We start from the raw sequence: 11,044 nt of genomic DNA, 5'->3' as shown, positions 1-11,044 counted from the left end.
TTCCAGGCCGGAAGTGAGGAGGCGGGCTCGAGGGAGTGCCCTCCTTTTGAAACCTGCGGGAGGGGAGGGTGGGTTGGAGGTCGCTGTCCGTTCTGGGAATCGGTCGAGCGCCGCAGGAGCGGGACGTTAGGTCAGCGGAGACCTCGGCGTGGGATTAGGCCGGGAGTGGCCACAGCTTCGTTCATTGGGCAGCTACCCGGGGCCGGCCACGCTCCGTGAGCCACTGTGACGAAGCCCCTTCTTGTCTCCCCAGAGCTCAGCCCGGGCCGCTGCACGTCCCTCCAAATGTGGATAAAGTTCCCACCCTTTGGCTCAGCCTTTTAAGGAGCCTTTGTGACAGCAGAGGTGGTTTGCTCTCACACTAACCAACCTTCACTTTCTGGACGCCCACTTACCCAGGCCCAGTCTATGGCCATGGAAGGGATCTTAGCAACGTGTTTACAAGATAATGTTTTTATAAAATTAGCAAAACTAAGATATTTTAACCCACATCTGTTAAGACAGCTGCCTCTTTCCACTGGGACTTTCCTATCTGGGAGCACTGAAGTAGCTAGGGCAGCTTGGGGCATTTTTAAGTAGGGTCTTCCCGTGAGTAGGGCTTGAGTGTGTCTGCTTGGCCTGCTTTTGGGTTCTGGGTTGTGCAGAATTCAGAGGAGTTATCTTTACTGAGAGGCCCAGTAAAGATAAAAGGGAAAAAGTTGTGTTTCTGAAGTGTCTCCAAATCTCCAATGGTGGCAGCCCTCATCCACCCCTGCCAGCGATGAAAGAAGGCCAGGATCTGGTGAGAGAGAACCATCAGAAGAACTGCAGCCATGGGTCCTCCCTCTGTGTCAGGGTAAGTTTGGAATTCTTGAACAGAAACAGAATCAGCTGGTGAACCGGCTGTGAGTGAATATGCATGCAAACATGTCTTTTGTTGTTTCTCAAGCCAAGTATATTTTTGGTCTGTTTCCCTGGAGACTGGAATAGGGAGAGGCTTTACCAAGTGTAGTATAATTTTGCCGACTCCACTTCCCTTCCAATTCCCCAAATTAGTCATCCTGTCTCTTCACCTGGATTGATTTTGTCCAAGGTCACTAACTTCTTTGTTGCTAGATCTAACTTTTCAGTCTTACTGTTAATTGACTCTCCTTTGCTACCAGTGCTCTTTTCAAATGTAAGTCCTATCCACCTCTACTTAAAATCTTTCAGTGGCTCCCCTTTGCTTTTAGGATAAGACCCAAATCTCCAACCTGCATGGTCAGACCCAGTCCTCTCCAGTGTCGTCCCAGTCACACACACTGATCTTTCATTTCTCCAATGAGCCGTGCTCTTTTCCCGATACAAAACTTTTGCACGTGTTCCTTCACCCATTTTATATGTGCCTCAGTTTATCTGTTAACACCTCAAAAACTGGAACAGTAAATTTCTGTTACTTAAACCACTCTATTTATGGTACTTTGGTATGGCAGCTTTAGGAAACTAATACACTCACCAACACTTGTTATTTTCCATTTTAAAAATTACTATCATAACCATCCTTTTGGGTGTGAAGTGGTATCTCATTATGGTTCTGGTTTGCATTTCCTTAATGCAAGTGATTTTGAACTTACTTTCACATGCTTATTAGCCATTTGTATATCTTCTTTGGATAAGTGTCTATTCATATCTTCTCTTCATTTTTCAGTTGCATTATTTGTCTTTTTGTTATTGAGTTTTAGGAGTTCTATATCTAGAAAGAAGTCCTTTATCCTTTATACGTTTTGCCAGCATTTTCTCCTCTGCTCAGGTGGTCTTTTCACTTTCTTGTTGGTGTTCTTTGAAGCACAAAAGTTTTTAATGTTGATGAAGTCCAATTTATCTATTTTTTCTTTTGTTGCTGTGCTTTTGGTATTTTATCTTCCATCTTGACCTAGCTCAAATGTTTCTTCCACAGGGAAGATAGCATTTCTCTGATGTATGCTCTCAAAAAACCATCTTTGTAATTACAAATTTATTGGAGAGATTTATTTGATTGTCTTTTCCTCTAGACTGTAAACTCCAAGAGAGTAGGGTCTGAGTCTGCTTTCTGTCTTCCCATTTTGACCCCAGCAGAGTGCCTGCTATGTAGCAGGTGCTCAGAGTTGTTGAATGAATAAAATGTAGACTTGACTCTATGGACCATTCCCTGAAATGGAATGAAGAGTGAAACACTCTTCATGTGGTCTTGATAACATCCACTCTCCTGTTTCTCCTACTTCTTGGCTGCTCCTAGGGCTATTCTGCTGGTTCCTCTTCCTTTACCCATTCTGTGGTCACAGGCCCTCCTCTCTTCTCACCCTCCACACTCTCTTTGCCTCTGCTCCCAAGACTTTAATTACAAATTGAAAGCTAATAATGACTCTCAAGTCTGTTTCCTACCTAGATGGTTCTTCTCAGCTGCAAACCTGCGTGTCCCACTGAAAAGTGTATGCTTTTTGTTGAGTGGAGTGTTCTATAAATGTCAATTAGGTCTAGTTTGTTGATAGTGCTCTTCATATCTTCTATATCCTTATGAATTTCTGTTAACTTGTTCTGTAAGTTATTGGCAAAAGGATATTGAAATCTGAGTATAATTGTGGATTACTCCTTACAGTTCTATCAGTTTTTGCATTGTGAATCTCGGAGCTCTGTTTTTAGGTGCATAAACACTTAGGATTGTTATGTTCTTTTGATGACTTGACCCTTTTATCATTATAAATTACCTTCTTTATTCTTGGTTATGTTTTTTCTCTGAAATCTACTTTGATATTATTATAGCCACTCTGGCTTTCTTTTAGTACCAGCATGGTATGTCTTTTTCTATACTCTTACTTTTACCTATTCACGTCTTTATATTTAAAGTGTATTTATTTTAGGGGGCACATAGTTGGGTCTTTTTCTTTTGTAATCCAAACTGAAAATCTCTCTCATTTAATTAATTCAGTTACATTTAATGTGATTTTTAATATGGTTAGGTTGGTTATCACCTTGCTTGCTGTTGTTTTCTATTTGTCCTCTCCGTTCTTTGTTCCCTTTTCCTCCTTTTCTGCCATCTTTTGGATTGAGTACTTTTTTTATTCCACTTTATTTGCTTCATTGGTTTTTTAGCTATAATTCTTTGTTTTTTTAGTGGCTGTGTAGGGTTTATAGTATACATCTTAAACTTACCACAGTCTGTGTCTTCAAGTTCACTAATCTTTTCTTCTGCAGTCTAATCTGTCACTAATTCCTTTCAGTGTATTATTCATCTCACACATTGTACTTTCATCTCTAGATGATTGATTTAGTTCTTTTAAAAACTATCTTCCATGTGTCTGCTCTATTTCTGAACATATGGAGTTATAGGTATAATACCTGTTTTGATGTCCTTGTCTGCTAATCCTAACATCTGTCTCAGTTGTAGGTTGGTTCAATTGATTGATTTTTCTCCTCCTTACAGGTGGTATTTTTCTGATTCTTTGTAAGTCAGCTAATCTTTGATGGGGTGCCAAACATTGTGAATTTTATTTTGTTGGGTACTGTCTTATTTTCTATTCATTTGTGTTTGAACTTTGTTCTGGAATACAGTTAAGTTACTTGGAAACAATTTGATTCTTTTAATTCTTGTTTTAAGTTGGGCCATAAAGGAAATCTCAGCATATTTTACAGGATTGAAATCTCTGCAAATTAGGCTAGAAGTCCATAATAAAAAATAACGACTTCCAGTTTCTGGGCTTAGAAGTCACTACTCTGTCCTAACAACAAATAAAAAGCTGGAAAAAACTGAAAAGTCAACAACTCTTCTTAGATCTGTAAGAGAAGTGAGGTCACAGGGCAAAGCACTGTCGCCCAAATTGGAAGGACCAATGCAGAGAATCACAGCTTACTGTAGCAGAAGACCACAAGCTGAAACTTCTGCAGGAACCAGTGCTGGGGTAGGAAACCTGAACTGTAGTTGATGAATTGCTGGAGGCTCAGTATAGACAATTCTGAGAGTTAAAAACTCCGAGGGGACTCATTCATTGAGAGGCCTCCACCTTTTTTAGGAGTATTACCTACTGTAGTTCTACCAGGCTCTCAAGTGAATCATGAGAAAAATCCCCCTGTGCTTCTGGCAGGGGAGGGGGAAAAGGAGCCACTTTGAAATATACCAGAACATTCTGTTCTTTTTAACAAGGTCTGTCCTCAGAAGAAACTATTTAACCAGAGCTCAGAGCGTAACCTGCTGGGGTTTTATCAGAGCCTAACTGACCTGAGGGAAGGCTGGCTCTAGCCTTCCAATTGTGAGAAAGGAAATACTGAACTCCAGCCCCTGTCTAGCCATTCTGTCCCACCTAAGAGGGTAAAGGAGAATGAGAAGCATGTGTGAAGATCACAGTCCAGAATCACAGACTCACTAAAAGACTGAGACCTAATCATAGGACTATAAAATGCTTTCCCTCCCCCTATACCTTACACCATATTACTAAAGGCTATTTACAACAGTTTCTCTTACCCAGTACATCATGCCTGACAACCAAGAAAAAAATCAAAAGTCATATTAAAAGACAAAAAACACAGTTTGAAGACACAGAGCAAGCATCAGAACTAGACTCAGATATGGCAGGGATGTTGGAATTATCAGGCTGGGAATTAAAAACAACTATGATTAGTATGCTAGGAGCGCAGAGAGAGAAGGAAAATGACATAGCAGCAACTTGGATATACATAAAGAAAGAAAGAGCACTGGAGAAGGAATAAGGATAGGTAAAATAAAAACTTTTATTTTTTAAATTTTCAATTGATCTATCAGATAACAGTTTGTTTAAAATAATAATAGCAACAATTACTTGACTATATATATATTCTTATGCATGCTTATAAAAAAAGTGAAATGAATGTCAGCAATGATAAAGGGATCAGAGGGAGGAATTAGGATGATTTTGTTACTATACAGTATTCACACTACCTGTGAAGTGATGTAATGTTATTTGATAGTGGTCTTGGATTAGCTGTAAATGTATATTACAAACTCTAGGGCAACCACTGAAAAAAAAGTTTTATAAAAAGTATAGTTGATATACACGAAAGGAGAGAAAATGGAATCATAAAATGCTCAAAACCACAAAAGGCAGAAAAATAGTGGAAGACAAAAAGTAGGGACAAAGAATAAGGCTAACAAATAGAAAACAGTAACATATATCATAAATTTTAACCCAACTATATCAACAGTAATCATTTTGGACATCAAAGCTCTAAATGCACCAATTAAAAAACAGATTGTCAGGTTAGATAAAAAAACAAGAGCCAACTATATGTTGTCTACAAGATACACACTTTAAATACAGACACATATAAATTAAAAGTAAATGGATGGAGAAAGATGTACCATGCTAACAAGAACCGAAAGAAAGTAGGGGGACTTCCCTGGTGGACAGTGGTTAAGAATCAGCTTGCCATTGCAGGGGACATGGGTTCGAGCCCTGGTCTGGGAAGATCCCACATGCCACAGAGCAGCTAAGCCTGTTGTGCGCCACAACTACTGAGCCTGCGTTCTAGAGCCCGTGAGCCACAACAACTGAAGCCCCTGTGCCTAGAGCCCATGCTCCACAGCAAGAGAAGCCACCGCAATGAGAAGCCTGTGCACTGCAAGGAAGAGTAGCCCCCGCTCGCCACAACTAGAGAAAGCCCGTGTGCAGCAACAAAGACCCAACACAGCCAAAAATAAATAAATAAATAATAAATAAATTCATTAAAAAAACAAACCAAAATGAAACAGCTTGAGCACTAGTTGCTTAAAAAAATAAAACCTAAGAAAAAAAAAGAAAGAAAGTAGGAATAGCTACATTAATTTCAGATAGAGCAGACTTCAGAGCAGAGAAGGTTATCAGGGATAAAGAGGGGTATTACATAATGATAAAGGAGTCAGTTCTCTAAGAAGACATAATAATCCTTAATGTGTATGCACCTAACAACAGAGTGTCAAAATACATGAGGCAAAAACTGATAGAACTGCAAGGAAAAGAAGATGAATCCACTATTATGGTTAGAGACTTCTACCCCTCTATTGGAAATGGATTGATCAAGCAGGCAGAAAAATCAGTAAGGATACAGTTGAACTCAACACCATCAAATAACTGGATATAATGGACATCTCATGGACTTCTTCATCCTACAACAGCACAAGGCACATTCTTCTCAAGCTCACATGGAACATTCACTAAGATAGACCACATTCTGGGCCATAAAATACACCTTAACGAATTTAAAAGAATAGAAATCATACAATGGAATTAAACTAGAAATCAATAACAGAAAGATAGTTGGAAAATCCCCAAATACTTGAAGATTAAACAACACACTTTTAAATAACACACGGGTCAAAAAAGAAATCTCAGAATAGCCAATACAATCTTGAAGAAGAGTGTGAAGTTGGAGGACTGACACTACCCAGCTTCAAGACCTACTATAAAGCTACAGCAATCAAGACAATGTGGTAGCAGTGATAGGACAGACAAATAGATCAATGGACAGAGCTGATATAGACCCACGTCAATGCAGTCAACTGATCTTTGACAAAAGAGCAAGAGCAATACGATGGAGAAAAGACAGTCTTTCAGCAAATGGTGCTGGAACAACTGGACAGTCCACGTGCTAAAAAAAATGAGTCTAGACAAAGACCTTCCACCTTCACAAAAGTTAACTCAAAATGGGTCACAGACTGTTTTTTGTTTCTTTTTATCTTTTTCTTGCCTTCTTTTGTATTGATCAGTATTTTTTTTTTTTTTTGAGGTACGCGGGCCTCTCACTGTTGTGGCCTCTCCCGTTGCGGAGCACAGGCTCCGGACCCGCAGGCTCAGCGGCCATGGCTCACGGGCCCAGCCGCTCCGCGGCATGTGGGATCTTCCCGGACCGGGGCACGAATCCGTGTCCCCTGCATCGGCAGGCGAACTCTCAACCACTGTGCCACCAGGGAAGCCCCTGATCAGTAATTTTTTATTATTCTCTTTCCTTCCTCTATAACTTGTTAGTTACACATTTACTGTTATTATTATTATTATTATTTTGTTACCCTAGATATTACAGCATACATCCTTAACTTAACAAAGTCTCCTTTAAATTAGTACTTTTACCTTTCTCTAGACAATTCAAGGACCTTACAACACTTTAATTCTGTTTAGCACCCTCCTGGCTTTCATACTATTGTTTATTCTAATATATTGTAAACCTCACAATAGATGACATTTATTGTTCTGAACAGTCATTATTCAATGAAATTTACCTACAAATTTACCCTTTTTTCTGCTTTTCATTCTTTCTACATTTCCCTTCTCTCTGGTAACTTGGTTCTCGAGGTCCTGGTTGCCTTGGTCGTTCTTTGATGTCATCAAACAGCTATGGTTTGTGTTTTATCTAGCTTTAATATTTGTTTTCAGTGAGAGAGTTATTCTGGTACTAGCTACTTCATCATAGCCTGAAACAGAGTTTCTTTCCTGGGTTCTTAATCTTTCCCTCAATTCTAGCTCTTTCTGCTTAGTGTAAAAAATCATGTATTCACAATTCCCTAAACACAACCAGCCATTTCAGATCTCTGTGCCTTTGTTTATGCTGTTCCTTCTGCCTCTCCTCAACATCCTCCTTGTTTTTGTGGCTAAAAGTCCCTTTAAGTCTCAGCTCATATTGACAAGTGTTCTGGGACCCTACCTCCACCCTTGCATCTTGGGTGAACCTCTGTTGTATCAGTTATGACATTGTGCTTTAACTGTTATCTGTCCTCCAGACTTACAGAGGATGCTTTAGGATACTTGTACTGTAGTACAAGACATTTTTTGAATGAATGAATGACAAGCATGTCCTTCAGATGATCCTTCTCAAATCTTGTGCTAGTTAGGCTCCTCTGATTGCAAGGGATGGAGACACCCTCCCCGCTATAGGTTTATTCTGATGATATCACTTTATTCTGATATCATCTACATGTGGCAAGAAGTTCAATAGATATTTTATAAGAAACCAAGAACAGTTCATCCTTATGTAGCCTGGGGCATAATTTGAGAACTAGAAGGTGATTGAGAACCTTAAGCAAACTTGTGACTGGGTCACAGGGTTATCGTGCCCACAGCATCATAAGTGCTTCAGTTCCCTGCCATCAGGGGGACTCGGCTTGTTTCTTTGATCCTCCTACTCCTCCTGCTGGCGGCCAACCCCTCAACCTCTTCTTGGAATATCATTTCCTTGTTCATTGATTTTGCTTTAATCATAGCTTCTGCTTCTTTGTGGCCTCAAAACCTCTGCACTTGCCCCCTCTTTTTGTGTTCACTCAGTTTCTCAACCTGTCATCAACTTCCGACTTCTGCATCTCAGTTTCAGCTCCACAAGAGAGTGATCTGATTGGTTCGTTTAGACAGCGTCAGTCCTCTTGGCAAAGCTCTTATGCCAGGTCACATCATGGCCACCAATTCTTTCATTTATTTGCCTATTTAACAAATATGCACAGGCCACTGGCTCACTTCTAGATAAGCTGTCATAAGGTAGGTGCCCAATCCTGGGCTAATAGCTGTGGTTGGGGTAGAGTGGAGGACAAGGTCATAAAGTGGTAACAGTGTGGAGATCTGTATTTAAGAAACTGTCTTAGGAAGGGGCTGTGGCCACACCATGCATTCTAAGCCTTGGCCAGTTCAGGAAACAAATTCCAGCAAGGCTTTTGAAAATAATTCAAAATTGAGAACCCTGGTGCTGAGCGAACGGTATCTTATGTTCTGGAGAGTAAGAGTGTCTTTTGTTTGAGATATGAGTACTGCAGGTGACAGAGTTAGTTTGGGGGATGGGAAACAGAGTTCATTTTAAGATGAAAACTAAAGAGTTGATTTGTATTGTGGCCTGGTGAGTGGTTGTCCCACCTTTGCTGCAGGAACACCTATAAAGTCAAGATTCCCTAAGAAATTCTGTCCCCTAAAACCATGAGATACGTCTTGGTCTGGAAGATGTTCTGAGGAAAGAAGCTTAGAATGTTTGATTTTGGATTAAATGCACAGTTCAAAAATTTTAAAAAACTGATCCACAGATTCATTGTTGAAATGATCCTCCTGGATGCTGAATAGTATCAGCCAAAAATGGGGATTGGATATTGACATGCTCTTTCCTATGAACAGATCCAGCTTACTTCCTCCCACCTTTCTTCCCTCCCTCCCTCCCTCCCTCCCTCCTTTCCTTCCTGCCTTCCTTCCTTCCTCTTTCAAATATTTTCCTTTTTTCAAAAAATCAAGAAATACATCACATACACTTAAATGTATTTATTACATGAATATATGTCGTTTAAAGATTAATCATCCAATGAACATTCATGTACCCACTATTTAGGTTAAGAAACAGAACATTCTGAGGGTTCCATATGCTCCCTGTGGACCCTTCCACAGTTACATCCCCCTTCCTCCTCCACAGAGACAACCTCTGCCTGTCTTCTGTGTTAGTTCTATCTTCTAGTCTCTATAATTATCCTTATAATTTCTAATACCTTGGTGTTCCTCTACCATATATTGTTTTGTTTCATAAAACAGTAACATGCACAAAGCTGGATTAGTAAGGACAGTGTATCGTTGCCTCTTTAGATGAAGGTCCTCAGGAGAAGGTGAAACGATGACCTCTGGGTCAGAGGTGACCTCATGTTCACTGAAAGTTTACAGGGCAAAGTCACAAGTGAGTCTGTGGGAAATAGGACTCATCAAAATTGGCCTACATGGCAGGGTGAAGTGTCAGACAAATACTGGACATCAGGCAGGATATGGTCAGGAAGAGTGGGCGGCTCTGTATTCTGTGATTTGAAGTTCCTATGGCCTACTTGCAGCTCTCAGGAATGGGTCAGAGCAAAACATTTTTGTGAGAGTGAAATAAATATCTTCAAACAATGCAGGCAGGAGGGCATCAAGGGAAGAGCAGGGACTTCATCCACACATGGTCAAGACAAGCCTCCCGGTGATGCTGCAAACGCCAGAACCAGCTAAAGGTTTATAGTCAACCAGAAGGGCTGTGGAAATGAGCCCCTCAAAAAGAAGAGATGGAAAGCCTTCGGCATCTGTGGTGCTGCTGCTGCTGGTGATGGTGACGATGGTAGCTGAGTGCTCACTCTGAGCCCTGCACGGTGCTAAGCAGTGTCCATTTTTGTCTCATTTAATCTTCATAACAATCCACAGAGACAGATATTAATATAATGCTTGTTGTCCAAATGAAGAGATTGAGCATCTGAGAGTTTCTTAATTAAGAAACTGGCCCAGCGTCACATAGCTGGTAAATTGCTTCAGATGTTTTCCAGGGATCAAGGCCACATTATCTGCTGGGAGAGAGATGAAGAGACTAGCACAGGTGGTGAACTGATGGGAGCACGCTTAAGTTAGTGGCGGTAATAACAAAAATAGGGGCATTCCCTGGTGGTCCAGTGGTTAGAACTCAGTGCTTTCATTGCCAAGAGCCCAGGTTCAGTCCCTGGTCGGGGAACTAAAATCCCACAAGCTGTGTGGCCAAAAAAAAAAAAAAAAAAAAAACATTTACTGGATGTGCACTAAGTACCTGACATAGTGCTAAGCACTTTTACATGCATTAATTTGAGGTGAAATAATACCCAGATACACAGAACTGGCACATGAGGCACCAAGCTTGAGGCTTTTGGAAAACTTAGAAATACCCTCTGGCCACATCAAACAGGTAAAAAAATCCTAGCCGTACTGTAGATGTTTCTTCTGATCAGAGGTATCCATTTATTCAAAATTTATTTATGAAATGCCTCTTGTCTCCCAGGTACTGTTTTAGGCACTGAGGACATAGCAGAGAACGGAACAGGCTCAAGGAGAAGAGGAAAGTTCAGAAACATAAAAGGAAATAAAGAAATATTCAGAAGCATCTGAATTTTTGACCCTCTGATCAACACCACCAGAAAAGGAAAAAGAGAAGTACTATTACATTTGCTACTGGTCCTACAAAACTGTGCCCTTACCTAATTTCATTTCAGCAAAAGCCTTCACTGTGAACTATTAATGTGCCAGGCACCACGTGCAGAGGCGCTGGCCCAAAGATGAAGAAGATGAGGTTTCTGTCCTTGGGAAGCGCAGTGTGGGAG

General features: G+C 40.6%; 1 long non-coding RNA gene across 1 annotated transcript; it reads left to right on the top strand.

The window, feature by feature from the left end:
* Position 1: 1 nt before the first annotated feature.
* LOC149748517 (uncharacterized) lies at positions 2-10,827 on the top strand. The gene is made up of 2 exons (XR_016394021.1): positions 2-835; positions 10,726-10,827. It is a non-coding gene; the product is annotated as an uncharacterized LOC149748517 (long non-coding RNA).
* The last annotated feature ends 217 nt before the right edge of the window (positions 10,828-11,044 follow it).

The sequence above is a fragment of the Delphinapterus leucas genome, chromosome 8, assembly GCF_059928025.1.
Source record: "Delphinapterus leucas isolate spDelLeu-1000000601 "Yukka" chromosome 8, BTC_Dleu_Yukka2, whole genome shotgun sequence".
NCBI classification, from domain to species: Eukaryota; Metazoa; Chordata; class Mammalia; order Artiodactyla; family Monodontidae; genus Delphinapterus; species Delphinapterus leucas.
The sequence above is the reverse complement of the archived record's forward strand: the minus strand, read 5'-3'. Positions and strand labels throughout refer to the sequence as shown.